Below are 20,248 nucleotides of genomic sequence, written 5' to 3'. Positions count from 1 at the left end.
CACACACACACACACACACACGTACACACGCACACACACACACAGACACACAGACACACACACACACACTCACACACACGTACACACACGTACACACACACACACACACACACACACACACACACACACACACACGTACACACACACACACACGTACACACGCACACACACACACACACACACACACAGACACACACACACACACACAGACGCACACACAGACACACACACACACACACAGACACACAGACACACACACACACACGTACACACGCACACACACACACAGACACACACACAGACACACAGACACACAGACACACACACAGACACACAGACACACACACACACACGTACACACACACACGTACACACACACTTACACACACACACACACACACACACACACACACACACACACACACGTACACACACAGACACACACACAGACACACACACACACACACACAGACACACACACACACACGTACACACACAGACACACACACACACACACACAGACACACACACACACACACACACGTTTCTGTCTGTATTTCCGTGGACATCACTTGCCAGCTGTCACTGAATGTCTCCCACGAGCACGTTTAGCTTTTTTAATGTTTTGCCCACTTGTTGCCCACTTGTTGCCCACTTGTTGCCCACTTGTTGCCCACTTGTTGCCCACTTGCACCTTTTTGTTTTTGTCTGTTTTTGCACAAAGACAGAAATGCAGCATGAGGCCAGTCTCAGCGGTGCATTCACAGCACTATATTTTCCATTCTGCCGATTATTAATAATGAAGCCTGTTATTAAAGAAGCACTAATAATACTGGAGCTGTTAACACACACGCTTACACACATGTGAGCAGAAAAAGTATCTTTATTCAAATGCAGGTTTAAACCTCAGGACCAGCCACAGCTTCTTCAAACTGTGAGACGAAGAATACAAGTTAGTAAAAGCTCAAAGTTCTTTGCATTGATGCTGTGAACATGAACGTGTGTGAAAGGTGTCCTTGTGTGTTGTTACAGCTTCGTACCTGCAGCTCACGAGACAAACATGTATTGGGTCTCAGCCTGGTCACCTGACAGAAACATGGTAGAAAAACATGAATGTGTCATTTCTCTGAGTCACTGATGGAAACATCAGCTTGTATGAACTGTTCAGTCTGATGGATCCTCTGAAGTGTGTCAGTGTGCTGTTGGAGTAAAGCTTAGTTAGACTTGGACCTGGTTGGTAGTAGTCATAGATCTTGACCACGGCTGGCTTCAGGTTGTCCACTGGGAGCTCCTGGATGATCTCTAAGCTGTGGTTGATGGCTGTGTCCTTTGATAACTGGACGAGACAGAAACAATCGCAGACACAGTTTGTACCAAAGATCATCATCTGGTGTCCCCACGGTGACTTTCACTTACCTGCTCTAAGTACACCAGAACGTGATCCTCCTTTTGCTCAACACGACTCACCAGGAGGCCACGTTTGAGCTGTGAGGAGATGACATCATTTTATTATTATCCTCACAATTATCACATGAGATGCACTCGTTGGTAGAATCTGTCTAATTACTCACACTCTTCAAAGACTCGGGGTCTGGGGAAAATCCAGAGAGCATTTTGATGTCCAGGATCACCATGTTTGTAGTTTCCTCCTTTCCACTGTACCTGTGTTTGAACAGTGTGATTATACTGACCTGTGTGCACACTTGCTTTTCATCTACCAGCAGTTCCTCCACACAGGTAAAGAGCGCTCCTCTCACCTGTCACATACTTACAGTGATTGTATTTGCACAGTGAATTTGGGTCTAGCAGATTCACTGGTGTTGACCTCTAGATGGACTTTCACACTGAGAGTGGTGACATCAGCAGGTGTTGGGATGTTGTAGGTGGCAGAAATCTGGGAAACACACTTGGGTCACGTGTGGAACAGAACTAATCACACCTCAATGCACCCTGCTGTCACTGTTCTACACCATGACACATATTAGCACACATACTTTTATAGTCATACCTATATGTCTATATTCATCTTAATATGAGCATCTCTGTTATATCTACACTCATTTTATACGAGTGCTTGATGTTTGTTGTATATTTGCTGCTATGACAACTCAGTTTCCCTCTGGGATTAATAGTTTCCCTGATTCTGATACAGACAGAAAGTTCATTTATTTTTGCTCAGTTCTCCAATTTAGTTTAAAATAGCATTGTACTCTCTACAGTTATTACTGCCAGGTCTAATGTCTTTATTGTGTATGAAAATACATGTGCAAGATGAGCTTTATTACATGTGACAATGCTAATGCTCTCTGAAGTTGTATAAGGAAAAAGAAGAAACCCTTTCTCTGACATCAACCAGGAGCTTCTCACGTGATGCTGTCACTGACCTGCACTGAAGCACATGCAGTGCCCTTCACCTCCAGCCTGTATTTTCCTGACACGTCCTGCAGCGCCTCCTCCTGGTAGAGCAGTTTGTTGCCCTGATTTACATCAAACGTCAGCTGACTGCTGGGAGCCTGAACTGTCACTGTGCTCCAACCTTCAGCACTGAACACCAGAGTGGAGTAGAGAGCCAGAGCCTGAAGAGCCACCACCGTGTCCTACAGGATGGATTCATTGTGGTTAACACACACAGCATATGTCTCCATATTTCATGGGCTTAAGTGGAATAGACATTAAGTTAAAACGGCCTGTGTCACTTTGAGACCCTCTCACAAAAGAGATCCTTAATCTCAAGTTTTGCAAAGTTCACTTCCTGGTTAAATAAACGTTAAACAGGTTAAATTATCTTTAACTGAGAATTATCAAAGTATAGAAATTACAGGTATAAACTCGCAGGTGATCTGTTATTTACAGGCTGTTACGTGTAGTTGGTACAGAAGTCTGAGGTAACATTGCTATTCTGTAAAAACAATGAATTTTTAGACTTAAATGTCATATTCTAACTAAAGAATAAAAACTTCTCTGCCTGGCTAAAACAAATCTGTTTTACATATCTGATAGAAAACTGAAAGCTTCAGTATTATTTCTTCTGTCCCTGGTTTTGTCTAAGACTGTACTCAAAGATGAGCTTCATACTGTTCGGGTGGTGTCGTACCTGAGTGGAGGAGAAGCCTCCGTAATAGTTCTGCTGCCCAGTCAGCCACCTGATAATACCAGAGGCATATCCCAGATCCTCAGCAGTCGGGGAGGCGCTGAGTTTGGCCAACAGCACATAAGAACTGATCTCCACTGACAGGGAGGCTGATGTTTCTGCTGCTGTCTGAGACCAGTAGAGGAAACCTCCTACAAACACAATAACAGTCACAGTGATGCTAATGAAGCCTGAATGATGTCCTGCTAAAGGATGACTCACCTTCCCTCACTGCAACTGTGTCTAAGTGCTGCAGAAGGTGAGCTCGGGTCTCCACGTCTCCTGCCAGAGTGAACACATAGGCCAGCAGAGCTGTAGTGTAGGTGTTGCTCAGGTCACTGAGAGACTCCTTGAGACAAGCCAGGCTCTGGATCATCACAGGATCCTTTAAAAGATCACAACAAAGAACTTTAATGGACAAACAGAAACCTTCTTTCATTAAACCCAGTGTGAGAAGAATAGGAGGCAGAGTTCCTGATTCAGTCACTCAAAACATCAGCGTGATAATAGAAAACACAGCAATTAGAGGAAAGTACAGATCAAGCAAAGACTGGAGCAATCTTCTAGTAGTATTTACAATATAAAGAACATACTGAAAAAACACTGTACAGGTTGGGTGGTGATACCAGTCCTTGCTGGTGAGAGTTCAGGTATGTGGATGACCTGGGTGAAAATCAATTCTCAGGACGTTCCACAATTCACAGATCACATTAACTCGGTGGAACGACACATCAAATTCACCAGGGAGGATATGAAAAGTGTCAGGTTAGTCTTCTTAGACTGTGAGATTTCCATCAGGGATGGAGGACATTTAAAAGCTGATGTGTACCGTAAACCTAAGCTCCAGCCGATCCAGGAGAGAAGGACAACTGCTGCCTAAGTGAAAACCTGTAGTGATCCCGTATGTGTCAGGAGTATCAGAACAGCTGAGGCACATTTTTTTCTAAACACTGTGTCTCTGTGGCTTTTAAACCCCAAAACACGCTGCGCCAAAAATTGGTCCACCCCGACACAAACAGAGTAACATAGTGTAAGGTGTTAAGTTCCAGGAGGATTGCCAGGATCTGTACATCGGGGAAATCAAACAACCTCTGGCTAAGAGGATGGCACAACACAGAAGAGCCACCTCGTCAGGCCAGGACTCTGCAGTCTATTCACACCTACAGACCAGTGGACACTCTTTCAATGATGAGGATGTAACATCCTGGACAGGGAGGAACGCTGGTTTGAGTGTAGGGTCAAGGAGGCCATTTACGTGAAAAAGGAAAGACCATCTCTGAATCAAGGAGGGGGCCTAAGGGTACATCTTTTGCTATCTTACAATGCTGTGATTGCAGCTATTCCCCAACTCTCTGTGAATGGTACTGATGGCCATTGATCAGTGGTCTTTGATCAGTGGGTTTTGGTCAGTGGTTGTTGATCAATGGTCATGAGAATTTATATAATTACGATTAAGGAACTGACCCCCCAGCCCACTGTTCCTTCCTGACTGCACTCCATGAGCATCTGGCAGCATAAATTAACCAGCTGTTAGTTTACGAGAGACACCCAGAATGGCTAACTGTAGGGCGGACAATCCTGAAGGGAACGGTCCCATCCAACTAGGCCGGACAGTCTTGAAGGGATCGGTCCCATCGATCCCATCCAACTACTGACCAATAACCTGCCTCAGTACCACATGGAAGCTCCTGTCAGGCATCATAGTGGCTAAGATGAACAGACACATGTTCCTGTGCCCCACTCATTGGCAAGAATACCAGAGGTGCAAAACACCAGCTACTTGTAACAATCAGCCGAGACTGCCTGGATTGATTACAAGAGGGTCTATGACTTAATGCCCCACAGCTGGATCCTGGAATGCCTAGACCTGTACAAGATCAACAGGACTTTAAGAGCCTTCATCAAGAACTCAATGGGGATGTGGCGTACAACACTAGAGGCCAATTTCAAGCCCATAGCACAATCACCATCTATCAAGGAGATGCTCTGTCCCTACGGATACTGACTACGGAATAGAGCAGTTGTCAGCCATCTGCTGTATGTGGACAGTGTTGGGGAGTAACGGAATACATGTACCGCCGTTACGTATTTAAAATACAAAATATGAGTAACTGTATTCCGTTACAGTTGCCGTTTAAAAAGGTGGTATTCAGAATACAGTTACTTTGTTGAAATAAATGGATTACACTGCGGTACTTTCCTGTTTCATATTGTCGCGGGTCAGGACTGTTTGGGTTTTGTTTGACAGCTACGGTCTGTTGTTCCAGGCGGCAGCGTTACAGTTGCCATGGTTACAGGGCGACGCTCTCTCTCTCTCTGCGACTGTGTGTTTCCTGGGTGAGAGAGCGCCTTTTCGTTGTTGTTGTTGTTGTGCTAAGCTAACAGGCAGAATGCTACAAGCATAGCTCTAAAGAATGTAGCATCATGGGCAGTGTAGTCCGTGTTGCAGGGAGAATGGACTGCCATACACGTTATGTGTCTGTGAGCGCGAGGAGGGAGAAAAAGGGGAGTGGAAACGTACGAGCAGTCATCGAGGAAAAACGGGAGCTGGAAGCATGTAAATATAATAATAACCACTGCAGCCAAGAAGAGTGCCTGACGAGCCCAGTTGTAAGTAAGCTATTAAGACTCGACTGTACACCGTGTTTGTGTTTTCCTCCGAAAACAATAAGTTCCGTTGGAGCAGTCTTTCAACGCCTCTCTCTGTCTCTTGCAAGAAAAGTTGACCCACACAACAAAGTAAAGCTATTTTTCGGCTACGAGCTGACAGGGACCCCGCCGTATTAGTCAGAGGTCCCTTTACTACAGTTCGGAGTCGCGGACCTTCAGTAATAGTAATAAATCACACAGCAATAGTACATTCACGTTGTTGTAAAAAGCATGATACTATATTAAGTAATCCAAAGTATTCAGAATACGTTACTGTCATTGAGTAACGTAACGGAATACGTTACAGAATACATTGTGGGGCATGTATTCTGTATTCTGTAATGGATTACATCTTAAAAGTAACCTTCCCAACACTGTATGTGGATGACATCAAGCTGTATGTCAAGAGTGAACGAGACATCGATTCACTGATCCACACCACCAGGATATACAGCAACGACATTGGAATATCGTTCGGACTGGAGAAATGTAGTCGGATGATAACAAAGAGTCAGAACTGAGGGAATCGAACTACTAGAAGGCAACATTGCAGACATAGAGGACAGCTACAAGTACTCCAACAGGCAAATAGGAACCCCAAAGAGGCTGCTGGGAAAGCTGCAACCACCAAGTACCTGCAGAGGGTCAGGCAAATCCTGAGGAGTCAGCTGAATGTTAGAACAGGATCCGGCCTATCAAAACCTACGCCCTGCCCGTGATCAGGTACCCTGCTGGGATAATAAGCTGGCAAAAGGAGGAGATAGAAGCCACTGACATCAAGACAAGAAAGTTCCTGACCATGCATGGAGGGTTTCACCCCAAGTCCAGCATGCTAAATGGAAGGAAGGAGGCCAGGGACTGGTGAGTGTCAGCACCACATTCCAAGATGAAACAACGAATATTCACGAGTACGAGGAAGATGGCCCCAACTGACAGCGTGCTCAGTGAATACCTCAGGCAGCAGAAACCCAAGAAAGAGGATGAAGGCGAGGAACCATCATGTAAGGACAGGCCCCTGCACAGTATGTACCACCAGCAGATAGAGGAAGTAGATGATACCCAGAAATCCTACCAGTGGCTGGACAACGCTGGACTGAAAGACAGCACAGAGGCACTAATCATGGCAGCACAAGAACAAGCTCTGAGTACAAGATCCATAGAGGCTGGGGTCTATCACACCAGGCAAGACCCCAGGTGCAGGCTGTGTAAAGATGCCCCTGAGACAATCCAGCACATACCAGCAGGGTGCTAGACTGCTGGTTAAACCTAACTCCATGGCTCAGCAGCTCAAACTCTACTCCTTTTTTTGTTGAATACCTTGATATTCTTTGACGCTACTCACATGTTGGGATGTATTCATTTCCAAGAAGGCAGCAGTAACGTACGCACTGAGAGTCACTTCATCAGATACACCACCCTGTCAACAGAAGACATCATAGAAACTTTATCATCAGTGCACCAACATTCAGGGATATGAAGTCATGAAAATGATTTTCAGCTGCATGTGGTTTTAGTATCATCAATGTCTTCATGCATGTTCAAACATCCAGCTAAAGAGATGAACAGGAAGTTGATTTTGTTCATCTGGACATTGTATTTCCAGTGAGATGGATGTTTCTTCACCTCGGGTTTCCCCAACCTTATAAACAGTTTGTGTAGTCATCTACTAATCAGAAGGTTGGTGGTTTGATTCCCCGCTGCTCCAGCCTGCATGCCAAATATTTGTGGGCAAGATACTAATCCCAAGTTGGTCTCTAGTGCATTCTTTGTATTTAGTATAAATATGTGTGAATGCTACATAGAAAGCAGTGCTGCTGTGAATGGAACAAGATGTATGGAAATAATTTCTTAAATAAAATAATAGAATATACTGATGTGAGCTATTACAGTATGTAGTACAGTGTTTTCCATGTATGCATGACATTATTAATAAAATTTGTTAAATCCAGACTGGAGGCTGTTTCCACAGTCTAACAGCGAAGAACTGCAGGTTACCTTCATTCCGTTGTTGAAGAGTTTCCCAGACTTTTCAAAACAGCCATTTTCTTGTTGTTTATGTTGCAGCCAGGTCTTAGACTCTTCGATCTTTCTGGGATCAATAAAGACGAAAGACTGAGCTTTGGCAAAACTTCTTACCACAAACGCAGTCAGCCTGACAGAAAGAAAACAACACTTACACGTCTTACAATGATGGAAATGTTTGGCTGTGAGGTCACATTAAGAGAAAGAAATACTGATCATTTTGAAAATAAAGTTGAAATTTCAAGGTTAAATTTGAAAATGTATTTTGAGACAAAAGCAGAAATGTGGATATCACAGTTATTTCAGGACAAACTGCCACGGTTGCTTTCCCCTCTGAATTAGTGAAATGTATAAAAGGAAATGGCTGCTAATGTACAGATGCAAGGATACCGATGGTTCCACGCTAGTGGAATAAAGAGGATCTATGCTGTATCACAAGACCACTGATTTATTTCACTACATCTACTCAAGGCATTTTATACAGGGTATAGCAGTTGTTTGAAACAACAATCATTTCAACTGTTTTCTTAGATTTGAATTTGACTTTTTTCACAAAACAGTATTAAGACTTTATTATTGAAATAGCATTTAGATGTTTTCTTAAAGTAAAATAACTTTAAGCTTTAAAATTCGACTTTATTCTAATAATGATCAATAACATTTTTATGTGGCTCTAATGCTCCTTCCTACCTACTAAATTACACAGTATTAACCAAAAGGTATTGTTAATGTTGGCTTAGTCAAAGGATTAAATGGAGAATTATTTAAAGTATTAGAGGTAGACATGTTTATGTTATTAATGGGTAGTCAAACTTCAAGAAACGTCTTCTGTTTGGTGGGATATTTAAAAACCAGTGTAACCTCTCTGGTTTGTGACATGTTTGATCAGTGATGTTCTCACCAAGTGTTTCCTGGTCCTGTTCCAAATGTGGTGTAAGCACCGTCAGCACTTTTGTAGTTGAGCTGTCTTTGGTATCCTGTAACAACAGGGACACCATGATCGAGACATTGTTGCTATGGTGATGATTGGACTCCATTTGTTTATGGATCTGCATGTGTACATCAAGATTTGGGAAATTCAATGACTCTTGCTGACAGATGAGGAAAATGACACATTTGACCAAAAGCTGTGGCTAATGTTCTGCCTCCTGTCGGCTTGTTTCTTGAACCGTGTGTGTTGAAGTGATTCAAATGATTTCCTTCTTAGAGGAAACAATAAAAACTTGCCACTGGTGAGGAAGTTAGTAGCTTTTTCCATGATGGCTGCGGTGAGCTGCTGTGTGCCTTTCAGGTAGTGGAGGATGTAGATGTTGGGGGCCAGGAGAGCCATGTTCTGCTCCCCACATCCATACGGCATCTGCAGCAATCCATCCAGGTTCTTCAGAGCCCGGGCGAGGATGTCACCTGATCAAAAACATTGATTCACTAAAACTAACAAAACTAGTGTAAAACAACTTTGTATTATTGGGCAGAGATAACCTGAATACTTCAATGTGCAATTTTAAATGATGATTTCATTTGCTGAGCGAAAAAACATCCAAACTGAAAATCGTAGATTGACTGTGATTAACCAAATATTTCTGGGAAGACTGAGTTTCATTTCACCAACCAGACCCAGGCCTGATTAAGGCCAGACCTGCTGGATCAAGAAATCACTCAAGTACAATCTGTTTGACAAAGGGAAGCAGGCTAAAAGACGTCCAGAAGAAACACGTCGTTGCCATGACCAAAAGAAATTCAAAAATAGGCGAGAAGTCTTGAGATCTATCAGTTTGGACAGGATTAAAAACAATTTCTACAGCTTTGGAGCGCCAGTGCACCATGTTGGAACCCATTATCCACAAACTGAGAAAACTAGAAAAGATGTGGCCGAAATTACTCCATTAGCACATCGACGACTCACCGAAAAAGTCAAGCGAATCCCAACAACACCCAGAACTGAAGGCCTTGCCTTCCTCTGTAAAGGTCGGAGTTTACGATTCAACAATACAAAGGAGACGGGGCAAAAACAGCATTCATGGACAAAACCACTGCTGACCAAGAAGAACACAAAAGCTTATCTCACATTTGCCAAAAAACATCTCCAAGCTCCACAAGATATTTGGGAGAATATTTTATGGACTGAAGAGAAAACGTTTTGAGTTTTGTGGCATTTGGCTTAAAAGTGACGCATCATTTCATAGAAAGAACATCATACCAACTGTGTGATGCTCTGGGGCTGTGTGGCGTAGGTTTGCAGTGTTTTGTGTTGTTTCACTTTAAATTTGTTTTAAAGGAAAAAGCTGAAAATGTAAATAGTTAAAAGTTGAAATGTGATTCTGTATTTATTTATTTATTACATTTTATGTGGAGTGAATAAATAAAAGTATATTTATTGTAGCCCCTAGAGACAAAAAAGAGTACAAAGTCCAAAACACTTAAAAACTCAGAAACACGTAAAAACACAACAGAAGTGCTCCAGGATGCTGGGCGCAGTGTTGAGCTTTTGTTACCTACACAAGCCAGCAAGTACCAACAACTGGATTTGGTGTGTGGTAGTAACAGGTAAAAGAACATTTTTTTTGAATTATTTGAATATATATGAGTGCTTGTGTATAAATACACGAACAATACATATATGATTTCAATTGTGTAATTTAAGTGATCTAGGTAGCTCTGTTTTGAAGGTCAGTTAACGCTAGCAATGTGTTTTGGAGTTTGTGCATTGTCTCTAGGGGCCACAAAGCACGCAATATATAAACATATAAATAAATCCATGTTTTTTTTTTTCACATTAGTAATTTCTTTTGTGCATGATTTTATTTTGCTGTTGATAATAAATTAATTAAAGCAACAAAACAACCTGAAGAGCCGGTTGGGAGCTGAAAGAGCCGGCTCTTTTTAATGCGCCGAGCCGAAAGAGCCGTTTCTCCAACAAGAGAAAGAAATCCCCTCACTATCTTGTAGCTGTGTTGTCTTAAATTGGTCATGTGATTTTGACGTGTCGGCGCATACGTCGACCCCAGAGGGTTAAGATGGAAAATGATCCAGGACACCAGAAAGTGGTCGAGTCAAAATCTGGACTTAAATCCTACTGACATGATTCTGCATGACCAGAACGATTGCGCTGGAAAACCCTCTGGTGTGACTGGGCCAAAACTCAGCGTTTCAAACACACTTATGACTAAAGCTAGACTGCAGTTCTTCCTGCACAGAATGGCACAAACAGCCTTTTTGGGGTCCATTTCTGTTTCACACAAGGCCAGGAAGACGTGGGTCTATCTATAAATGAAATCATCTTTTAAAAGCTGAATACGGTTTTTACTTTTACTTGAACATGACGTCTCTTTTATTTTCTGTTGTTTTCGTAATTTGCCTTTTTAACAAAGCTTTAACCTGCCATATTTTTATTTGGCTGAATCAAAATTGAGATGAAATGATGAGGTTTACCCAGGACTGATACAGAAGTGCGGGCAGATCCTTCTATCACATTCTCAGGCAGCTGTATCTCTGCTTCCTCCGTCAGCGGGCTTCCTGTGTACAGACACAACAAACGTCCAATCAGGAAGTCACGACTACAACAGAGTTACTGTCCAAAGTCACCAGGTGGCCTGATCTTCAGCACATATCGTTACATTTTGTGAAAGTAAAAGATGAAAATTTGGCACATTTTATGTACACAGTGCACTCCACTGCTAACTTTGAGCATTTAGGTCATTTCTTTATTTAAACTTTGTAACTGATGGAAATCATACCGACCTTTTGGACAAAGAAGCCAGTTGTACGTCTTTGTCGTCTCACTTCCCTCAGCCTGAGGAAAAGTATCTTTAAAATGAGTAACAATTTAAATTTTATGAGTAAAAATGTTTTTCTCGTCTCGTATTTATGACACTGACCTTCACTATGAGAGATTTGGTGACCACGTCGATGCGACCTCTGTCTGGTACGCTCACAACCTCATTATCGCATGACACATGAGACGCTACGGCCTCAGCAGACACAGTCACATTCACAGCCCCTAAAAGCAGCAGCACAGGTCACCTTCTTCGTCTCTCCATTAAAATAAAGGTTACCGAGGTTATTTTACAGATTTTGTAGAAACCAGATGGAAATGTGTTGGGACAAAAGGAGGCAGTTAACTGTGATTTAACTAGATCTAAAGCTAGATCTGTGGATTTAATGTTGGTTCTAAATCAAAGATAACGTCTAACTGAAAATTTTACTGCATCAGGTGTGAGAAACATGAGCTAGAAAATAAATAGTCCAAAATAATTTCAGGGTCCTGCTGGAGGCTGAGGTAATGTAAATCATAAAAAGTATCTCGTCAGAGACGATGCTTCTGACACTTTTAGGGCCACATACAATAATGTCAATTTGGCTGAATTTAGAAAACTGCAGGTCATCCTTAACACATGCCTGTAGCTAAATTCAATTTTATTTATACAGCGCTAAATCACAACAACATTCTTCTCGAGGTGCTTTATATTGTATTGTAGGCTGCCGGGGGATTCCCATGATGCATTGAGTTTTTCCTTTCCAGTCACCTTTCTCACTCACTATGTATTAACAGACCTCTCTGCTTTGAATCATATCTGTTATTAACCTCTGTCTCTCTTCCACAGCATGTCTTTATCCTGTCTTCCTTCTCTCACCCCAACCGGTCGCAGCAGATGGCCCCCGCCCCTCCCTGAGTCTGGTTCTGCCGGAGGTTTCTTCCTGTTAAAAGGGAGTTTTTCCTTCCCACTGTCGCCAAAGTGCTGCTCATAGGGGGTCATATGATTGTTGGGTTTTTCTCTGTATCTATGAAGCGCCTTGAGGCGACTTTTGTTGTGATTTGGCGCTATAGAAATAAAATTGAATTGAATTGAATTGTAAGGTAGACCCTACAATAATACATAATTTGTTGCGTCTGACTTCACTAACTGATTAAGATATAAATAATTTGGATGGCAATGAAACTGCAAGCAGTCTTTTGTATTATATATCATTATATATACTGTCCAAGGGAAGCATACATAATGGAAATAATTGATGAGAATTGAAAGGCAGGTTACAGAATGATTTATAATTAGTTAAGACAGCTGCATTGAGTAAACCATGAGGATGGAGGCAGCTTCTACTCTCAGAGTGGAAGGATAGAAGTGGGAAATCTAGGCCTTGTAGACCCAATAGCTGTGTCCCAATTCAGGGGCCACATCCTCCTGAGGCCACATTTGAAGGCCGATTACGTCACAGCTACACGCTGAAGGCTGTCCAAATTCAAAGGCTGCTCCAAATGCGGCGAAAAATGTATCCTTCATTTCCCAAGATTTGAAGGATGGGTGGCCCAAACTATCCCAGAATTCATAGCGCATTCCAGTTTCCAACAATGGCGGCCGCTACTACGTTTTTTTTATATTATTCTTATTACTCTTTTTGGGTCACAAAATAAACTTTTAACATATTTTCAGGAGAGAATGTAGCTATGTAAACTTCAAATATCTGCTGGGTTTATCAAGATATCACATATTTGCAAAAGTGCTTCGACGTTTTCGGACCCACCTGCTCGATAGCTGACCGGGAGGTCAAGCCTCACTAGAGCCTGGTAAGAGATCACCGCTGTCTTTGGCTATAAGTCATTTAGATAACTTAAAACTGTTATTGTTTGGCTTTTTTCAGTGTTTTATTTGTTCCTGAGTAAATCGGTTTGGCTGAGATTAAAGTTACAGTTTTCACACAGCTGAATAAGCGTCAGACAGAAAACTGATTAATCAGAAACGTGAGATGGTCGAGAATTTACTCCAGTGTCCTGTTATATTTTAGATAGCAAGGAGAAGACAGCTGAGTTTATTAAACTCCACCGAGACGGCAGTGATGCGAATCTGAAGGCTAGACCGTCCAATTTCACAACCTGGCACTTCCGGTCTACCCGACCTTCTAAAGACCCGACCCACGTAGACCGCGAAGGCCGGGTCCTCTGAAGGATGCAGCCTAGGAATTGAGACACAGCTAATAATTCTTTCTGCCCCACTCCCAACACAGGGGTTTATAGTCTTGCTTTACCTCGATTTTCAACTGTGCTCGCTGGCACACAAACAGGATGTGTACTCAGCCTGCCACACAGCGGTTTCCTGGCAGTGTGGAGGACCAAAGCCTGATTCTCACCTAAGGCTGTTGGGATCATGGTCCACCTGAGGGTCTTGCGCTCGTTGGCACACAAACAGGATGTGTACAGATCACCAGAGAGAGGCGTGAGGGTGTAATCTGAGGACGGCCCAGGAGTGACAGTAACCTGTACGAGGAACACAGACATGGCTACATTTAAACCTGAGTTCAAATGTGAACACATTTCTAAGCATCTAAACAAATGCACAGGTTTGATGTTATGAACTCATGATCAAAGTAGACCTTCATTTTACTTGGATACTTTAATCACTCCCTTCCTAATCGTTTCCCTCCATCTGTTTTCTTACAGCCTCCACACTAAACTCTGTTCTACAAGGTGCATGAGCGCACAAAGAAAGCTAGAGGAGGGCTGGTAGTGTAAAGACATGTGATTGGGCAATCCTGGTGTCTGTGCTTGCAGGTGAGCTTGCAGGTGTTGGTGAGCAGGGGCCCTTCAAGAACGGCCTGCATCCTGCATGGTTATATTGCCAAAGAAAAGATATTTTCTATTGTATTTTAATAACTATGATATAAATTTTGCTTAGAAAGTCATGTTTTCAGTATGGCTTTCCTTGGCTATGAACAGACATGTATCTAAACACTTTAATCATTCATTACCATGATGCAGCTGGTCAGGTAGTTAAAGACAGTCGCCCTCAGTTCAAAGTGCTCCCCCCCGGATGATGGAGTAGGGCATGGTGAGTTCAAGGAAGAAAGGTTGGAAGACTTTCATTTCTTTACGAGGAGCCAAACCAAAACCCTGAGAGGACAAACAGAAAGCCTCCGTCTCCCAGGTGGTGATGGTGTCTGGGACAGTCAGGGACACGCCCCTTTTTCCATCGTCTCTGAAGCAGCAGATACACACAAACATATTCTGTAACATAATCAAACATGTTTTTATGTCTGTAAATTACTTGTATAACAGTGTAGTTACATCCTGCAGTGTGAATTACTTGTATATGTTGCATTGACAAAGTAAAAGAGCTCCACGTTGCTGATGACAGTGAAATAATATATCCCACAAAACTTTAAATATGACAAAACATCAGCCTGAAGCATCAAAACATGCTCAAGAAAAAACTCACAATTATTCTATTTTCATCTTTTTCATGTGTGCAAAGACACAGCAGAAAGTTCACATGGGTTTCTAAATGTGATCGTATAAACTTTTTAAAATGGAATATGCACCAGATCTCTTCACAACAGATACTTACCCAACTTCCACCAGATCCCAGATCCACGTCTCAGGGAAGAAAGAGCGAGCTGTCTCTATTGGAGCAGCTTCAGGAGGAAGCTGCCCAGCAGATCCCACAACAGGGCTACTTAGTTGAATAGAATATTGTCTAGACAGGGGAACCATACCTAAATAAAAAGAGAAAAATAATTACCAGTTTACTTTTTGGTGAATAAAAAGAAAATTTGTATCAAAAACACAACACAAACAAGTGAATGATTCACCGGAGGAGACAAGATAGCTATCACGGTAGACTTTTCCTTTGAACTTGAGGCATGAAGGCAATCGAAAAAGCAAGTTTGTCGCCATCTTCAGTCCGACTTTCTAGATATTTCAGCAGCACACAAAGATCAGCAAAAACTGGTGCAACAACAGAAACTATTGTATTTACGTTATGTTTGACGGACTCACAGGTATACATGTATGTTACCTGGAAAACTGCATAGGCGTCATTTTGCTCTTGACTGGGGTACGGCAAAACATATCTTTTTGGTCTCACATTAAGGCAGTCTGTAGCATCATCAACCTCATACAGGATACCTGAGGATTTCTTGAGTGGGAGCAAGTCAAATATCTGAAAAGAAAAGTGCAGATCAACAAAAGCTCCAAACATTTATTGCCTGCCTGCCTGGTCACATTTGATCCACATGTGTTTTTTAACTCTTACATGTAAATATGAGTACAGATTAGGTTCAAATGAATTGCTAGATTATCTAAGAAGAATTCTGAAAAAAAAAAGATTAAGTCAGCAGTAAGTGTCCGCAGATATGAGGTGTTATAGTTGAAGTATCTGTTTACCAAATCTTACAGAAGTTCAAATTCAAATTTTTATTTGTCACGTACACAGTTCTACAATTTTACTATAAACACCACATCGTTCTTAGTGACTTATATGGTAAGTGTTCTCCATTTGAAGCTGTCTCTGTAGCTCCTTAAACTCACTAAGTCTCACTTTTTCCAGGTTTTGCTGTATGTTTAACATCAACAAATACTCGTGTATTTGAGCAGTTTTGATGCAAAGTTAAATTCTTCTCAAGTAAAGCAGACAGTGACTGGCAGGTGATACACTTGTTTGCATGGTTGAATTATTTGCTAAAAAAAAGTCATGATCCTGGATTTATCTCCATGCTGAAATATTAATTTGCTCAAAAGGAATTAATTTTATAAGATTAAAATATTGTTGTCTGCAACCACATGAGCAACAAGCATGGTACTTACTTCAAGGTTCAAGGTTCAAGGTTCTTTATTTGTCACATGCATAGTTATACAAGTATAACACACAGTGAAATGTGGCCTGACACGCTCCTCGACATGTGCAAAAAAATTTGGGGGGGGGTATAGAGGAAGAACATTATAAATATATATATATAGTACCGTAATTGTCGGGCTATAAGCCGCTACTTTTTGCACAAGCTTTGAACCCTGCGGCTTTTAGTCAGGTGCGGCTTTTCTATGGATTTTCCATGATTTTTGTCATATCATAAGACGATTTGTTTTGTTTGTTCCGCTGTTGTACGGCACTACGTTGCCTGGCGGAAGGATCGGGGTTCAAGAGTGGTATGTTAGTCACATGTCCGTCCGCCAGGCAACGTAGTGCCGTACGAAGTAGCGCGAAAAACAAACTTCAAAGTAGCGCTACGCATTCAGCGGGAGTCGTGGATGACGAGCGGCGATAAACTTGCGAAAAGCAAGTTATGCCCAACTCCACCGGTGGAATCTGACAGCGTGGAAAAGTGCGAAAACATCCACGATCACCAACGGATTTTGAAGGGCTGGACTGCTGCATGATGGAGAGGAGGACACCGCCACGGCCCTTCTGAGGGTGTTCGACTCCGACACTGACAACGAGGATTTCTTTGGTTTTGAAAGTGACAACGAAGGAGAGAAGCGGAGAGTGGATGACGAAGCCATCCTGAGCCTGTTCGTTTCCGACATTGGAGAAGAGGACTTTGGTGGTTTTAGAGCGCAGGAAGAAGAGAAAGATGGTGAATGACTGACTTTTCTTCTTGTTAAAGCCGTGTCACTGCACCTGAGCCTAAAAGGTAGTCCGAATCTATTTTTCTGGTGTGCTGTAGGCTACTGTTATGTACTACATGTGCAAATATGTACCCATAACTTGTTTTTCAAAATATTAATAAAAGGGGTGTGTCTCCAAACAGCCATCTCTTTCCTGACAATTCCCTTTGTGCATATTCTCTTACATATGATAAGTCAACATTGAAACACCTGCGGCTTTTAGTCAGGTGTGGCTAATGTATGTACAAAACAGGATTTTCCCCTGATTTTAGCTTGTGCGGCTAATATTCAGGTGCGCTTTGTAGTCCGGGAAATACGGTATATACACTGGGTGAATGTGCAATAGTAGCAGCAAGCAGGTGAATTCTGTACATTAATATGAATAGACATCTGACTATTTTACAGGATAGACAATATAAACATATTTAAAATTAAAGGAATTTGGAATGTACATTGTGCCTTGGTTTAGTGTCTGGAAGAGTCCTGTCTCAGTCAATTATAGATGATGTGAGAGGGCGGGTGTGTGTGTTTAGGGCACGGATGGCTTGGGGATAGAAGCTCCTCTTGAGTCTCTCTGTCCTTGCCCGGAAGATGCGGAACCTTCTACCAGATTGCAGAAGTTGGAACAGTTTGTTGCCAGGATGGGACGGGTCCTTCAGTATCTGCGCTGCTCTAGTCCGGCATCTCCTGGTGTAGGTGTCCTGAAGCGGGGGGAGAGCAATCCTGCAGCAGCGTTCTGCTGTACGGATCACTCTCTGGAGAGCTTTTTGGTCCTTCACACAGCTGTTCCCAAACCACGATGTCATGTTCTGTGTGAGGATGCTCTCCACAGCGCCTGTATAGAAAATCCTGAGGATCTTTGGAGAGACCCTGAACTTCCTCAGTTGTCGAAGGTGATACAGGCGCTGCCTAGCCTTTTTGGTCTGGACCTGAATGTGGGCAGCCCATGTCAGGTCTGAGGAGATGTGGACACCAAGATACTTGAAGGACTGCACCCTCTCCGCTGGAGCTCCATTGATGATAATGGGCTTGTAGTCTCTGTGCTGACCCCTTCTGAAGTCCACCACCAGCTCCTTGGTCTTGCTGACGTTCAGCTGGAGGTGGTTGTCCTGGCACCACGATGCCAGATTCTTCACTTCATCCATGTAGGCCGCCTCATCGTTGTTGGAGATGGCACCCAACACCACTGTGTCGTCAGCAAACTTCACAATGGTGTTGGAGCCATGGGTGGCCACACAGTCTGAAGTGTAGAGGGAGTAGAGCAGTGGCGAGAGGACACATCCCTGAGGTGCTCCTGTGTTGATGGTGATGCTGTTGGAGAAGCACCTGCCCACCCTCACCACCTGAGTTCTGCCAGTGAGGAAGTCCAACACCCATGCACACAGACGGCTGTTAAGTCCCAGATCCCTGAGCTTTGTGAACAGTCTGCAGGGCACTATTGTGTTAAACGCTGAACTGTAATCAACAAACAGCATTCGCACATAGTTACCCTGTTTCTTGTCCACGTGGCTGAGAGTGGTGTGTAGGACGTGGGCGATGGCATCCTCTGTGGATCTGTTGGATCTGTAGGCGAACTGCAGCGGATCTGTGGTGTCTGGGATGGAGGAGAAGATGATGTTCTTCAGCAGCCTCTCAAACACCTTCATTACTACCGAGGTCAGTGCAACTGGCCGGTAATCGTTCAGGGATGAGGGTTTGCTCTTCTTGGGCACAGGGATGATGGTGGATCTTTTGAAGCATGTGGGGACCACAGACTTCGCCAGGGACTCGTTGAAGATGTAAGTGAACACACCTGCTAGCTGGTCAGCACAGCAGCGCAGCAGACGGCCGGTGATGCCATCTGGCCCCGCCGCTTTCCTTGTGTTTACTCTCCTCAGTGCCGCTCGGACGTCATGCTCCGCGATGCTGGTCACCGGTCTCTCGCTGATGACGTCACTGTCCTCGGTAGCCAGGCGGTAGATAGCATTAGCCGCCTGGTTAACCTCGAAACGGGCGTAGAACCGATTCAGCTCGTTGGTGAATGCAGAGTCGGCGTTGATCGGCGCAGTGTCCCTGGCTTTGTAGTCCGTAATGGTGCGTAGTCCGTGCCACATACTCCGTGTGTCGCCCTGGTGGAAGCGGGACTCCACACGTTCCCGGTACCGGCGTTTGGCATCTCTCACCGCGCGCCGCACGCCGTATGAGGCCGCTTTGTAGGCGCTCATATCGCCAGTGGCGAGACCCGTGTTGTAGGAGGCGGTCCTGGCGTTTACTGCAGTGCGGATCGATCTGTCCATCCACGGTTACTTACTCGCTAGAAAGACTGTCATCACAGACACATGCATATGTAACCTTGTATTTTTTATACCAGTTTGCTTTAAGACAAACTCAGCATTTGACTGTTTAAAACAGTTCAATGTACGACTGCCCAAAGAATACTTATCAGGACACAAGTACCAGAGCGAAGGCCTGAGCTGCTGGTAACTCACGGCACTACGGGCTCTGGAAATAAGGGATGTGTCCACCTCACTGGTGTTAATATCAGCAGTTACCTTATCTGCATCCAGAGTCTTCCCAGGCTCCTTGATGAGAACGCTCTTGTCGATGGCGCTCACACCACACAGAGAACGTGGCAGGGCCGTCACCTGCATGTTGGTCTCTTCACCTGGGACGGCTGAAGACGGTGAAAACTCCACTGACACCTGACACACACAAAACACCCGTAGAAGTTTAGTGACTGTGATAACTCCCCACGCACTGCTGGCTAAATGAGCTGCTTCACTGTGGTGAGTGACAAATCATGAGTCCCATGTGATGGCTGTAGCCCACGTTGGACACTGTATGAACACTGTGTCAGTGTTAGATAGGTAGGACTTGCATCATCATTGAAAAAGTGCTTGTATAAATGGGAGTGAGCGGGTCATGAGGTCATATAAAGAAGCAATTTGAGTCCTGAGGTAGAGTAGAAACAGCTGTGCAACAACCAGTCCATTTACTGATGCTAGAAATCCTCAGGTGATTTAGCCAACTGGAGATGACTTTGATTTGAACGACATGGCATGACTGCAGACACCAAACACACAGCACACCTCTAG

At 43.5% G+C, this 20,248-nt stretch overlaps 1 pseudogene across 1 annotated transcript in view; it reads right to left on the bottom strand.

The window, feature by feature from the left end:
- Positions 1–865: 865 nt before the first annotated feature.
- LOC113018324 (alpha-2-macroglobulin-like) overlaps positions 866–20,248 on the bottom strand; it is a 43,491-nt pseudogene continuing 24,108 nt past the window's right edge. The window contains exons 15-36 of the transcript XR_013906765.1: positions 19,706–19,855; positions 15,589–15,732; positions 15,383–15,482; positions 15,139–15,286; positions 14,543–14,769; positions 13,925–14,051; positions 11,677–11,798; positions 11,540–11,591; positions 11,231–11,314; positions 9,029–9,205; positions 8,703–8,778; positions 7,775–7,931; positions 7,122–7,196; positions 3,353–3,515; positions 3,095–3,282; positions 2,385–2,597; positions 1,773–1,894; positions 1,572–1,662; positions 1,417–1,485; positions 1,231–1,336; positions 1,041–1,085; positions 866–932 (exon numbers count right to left, since the gene is read on the bottom strand). The product of XR_013906765.1 is annotated as an alpha-2-macroglobulin-like (transcript). The remainder of the gene's footprint in view (positions 933–1,040; positions 1,086–1,230; positions 1,337–1,416; positions 1,486–1,571; positions 1,663–1,772; positions 1,895–2,384; positions 2,598–3,094; positions 3,283–3,352; positions 3,516–7,121; positions 7,197–7,774; positions 7,932–8,702; positions 8,779–9,028; positions 9,206–11,230; positions 11,315–11,539; positions 11,592–11,676; positions 11,799–13,924; positions 14,052–14,542; positions 14,770–15,138; positions 15,287–15,382; positions 15,483–15,588; positions 15,733–19,705; positions 19,856–20,248) is intronic.

Source organism: Astatotilapia calliptera, chromosome 3, assembly GCF_964374335.1.
Source record: "Astatotilapia calliptera chromosome 3, fAstCal68.1, whole genome shotgun sequence".
Lineage (NCBI taxonomy): Eukaryota > Metazoa > Chordata > Actinopteri > Cichliformes > Cichlidae > Astatotilapia > Astatotilapia calliptera.
This window is presented reverse-complemented; position numbering and strand designations above follow the sequence as displayed.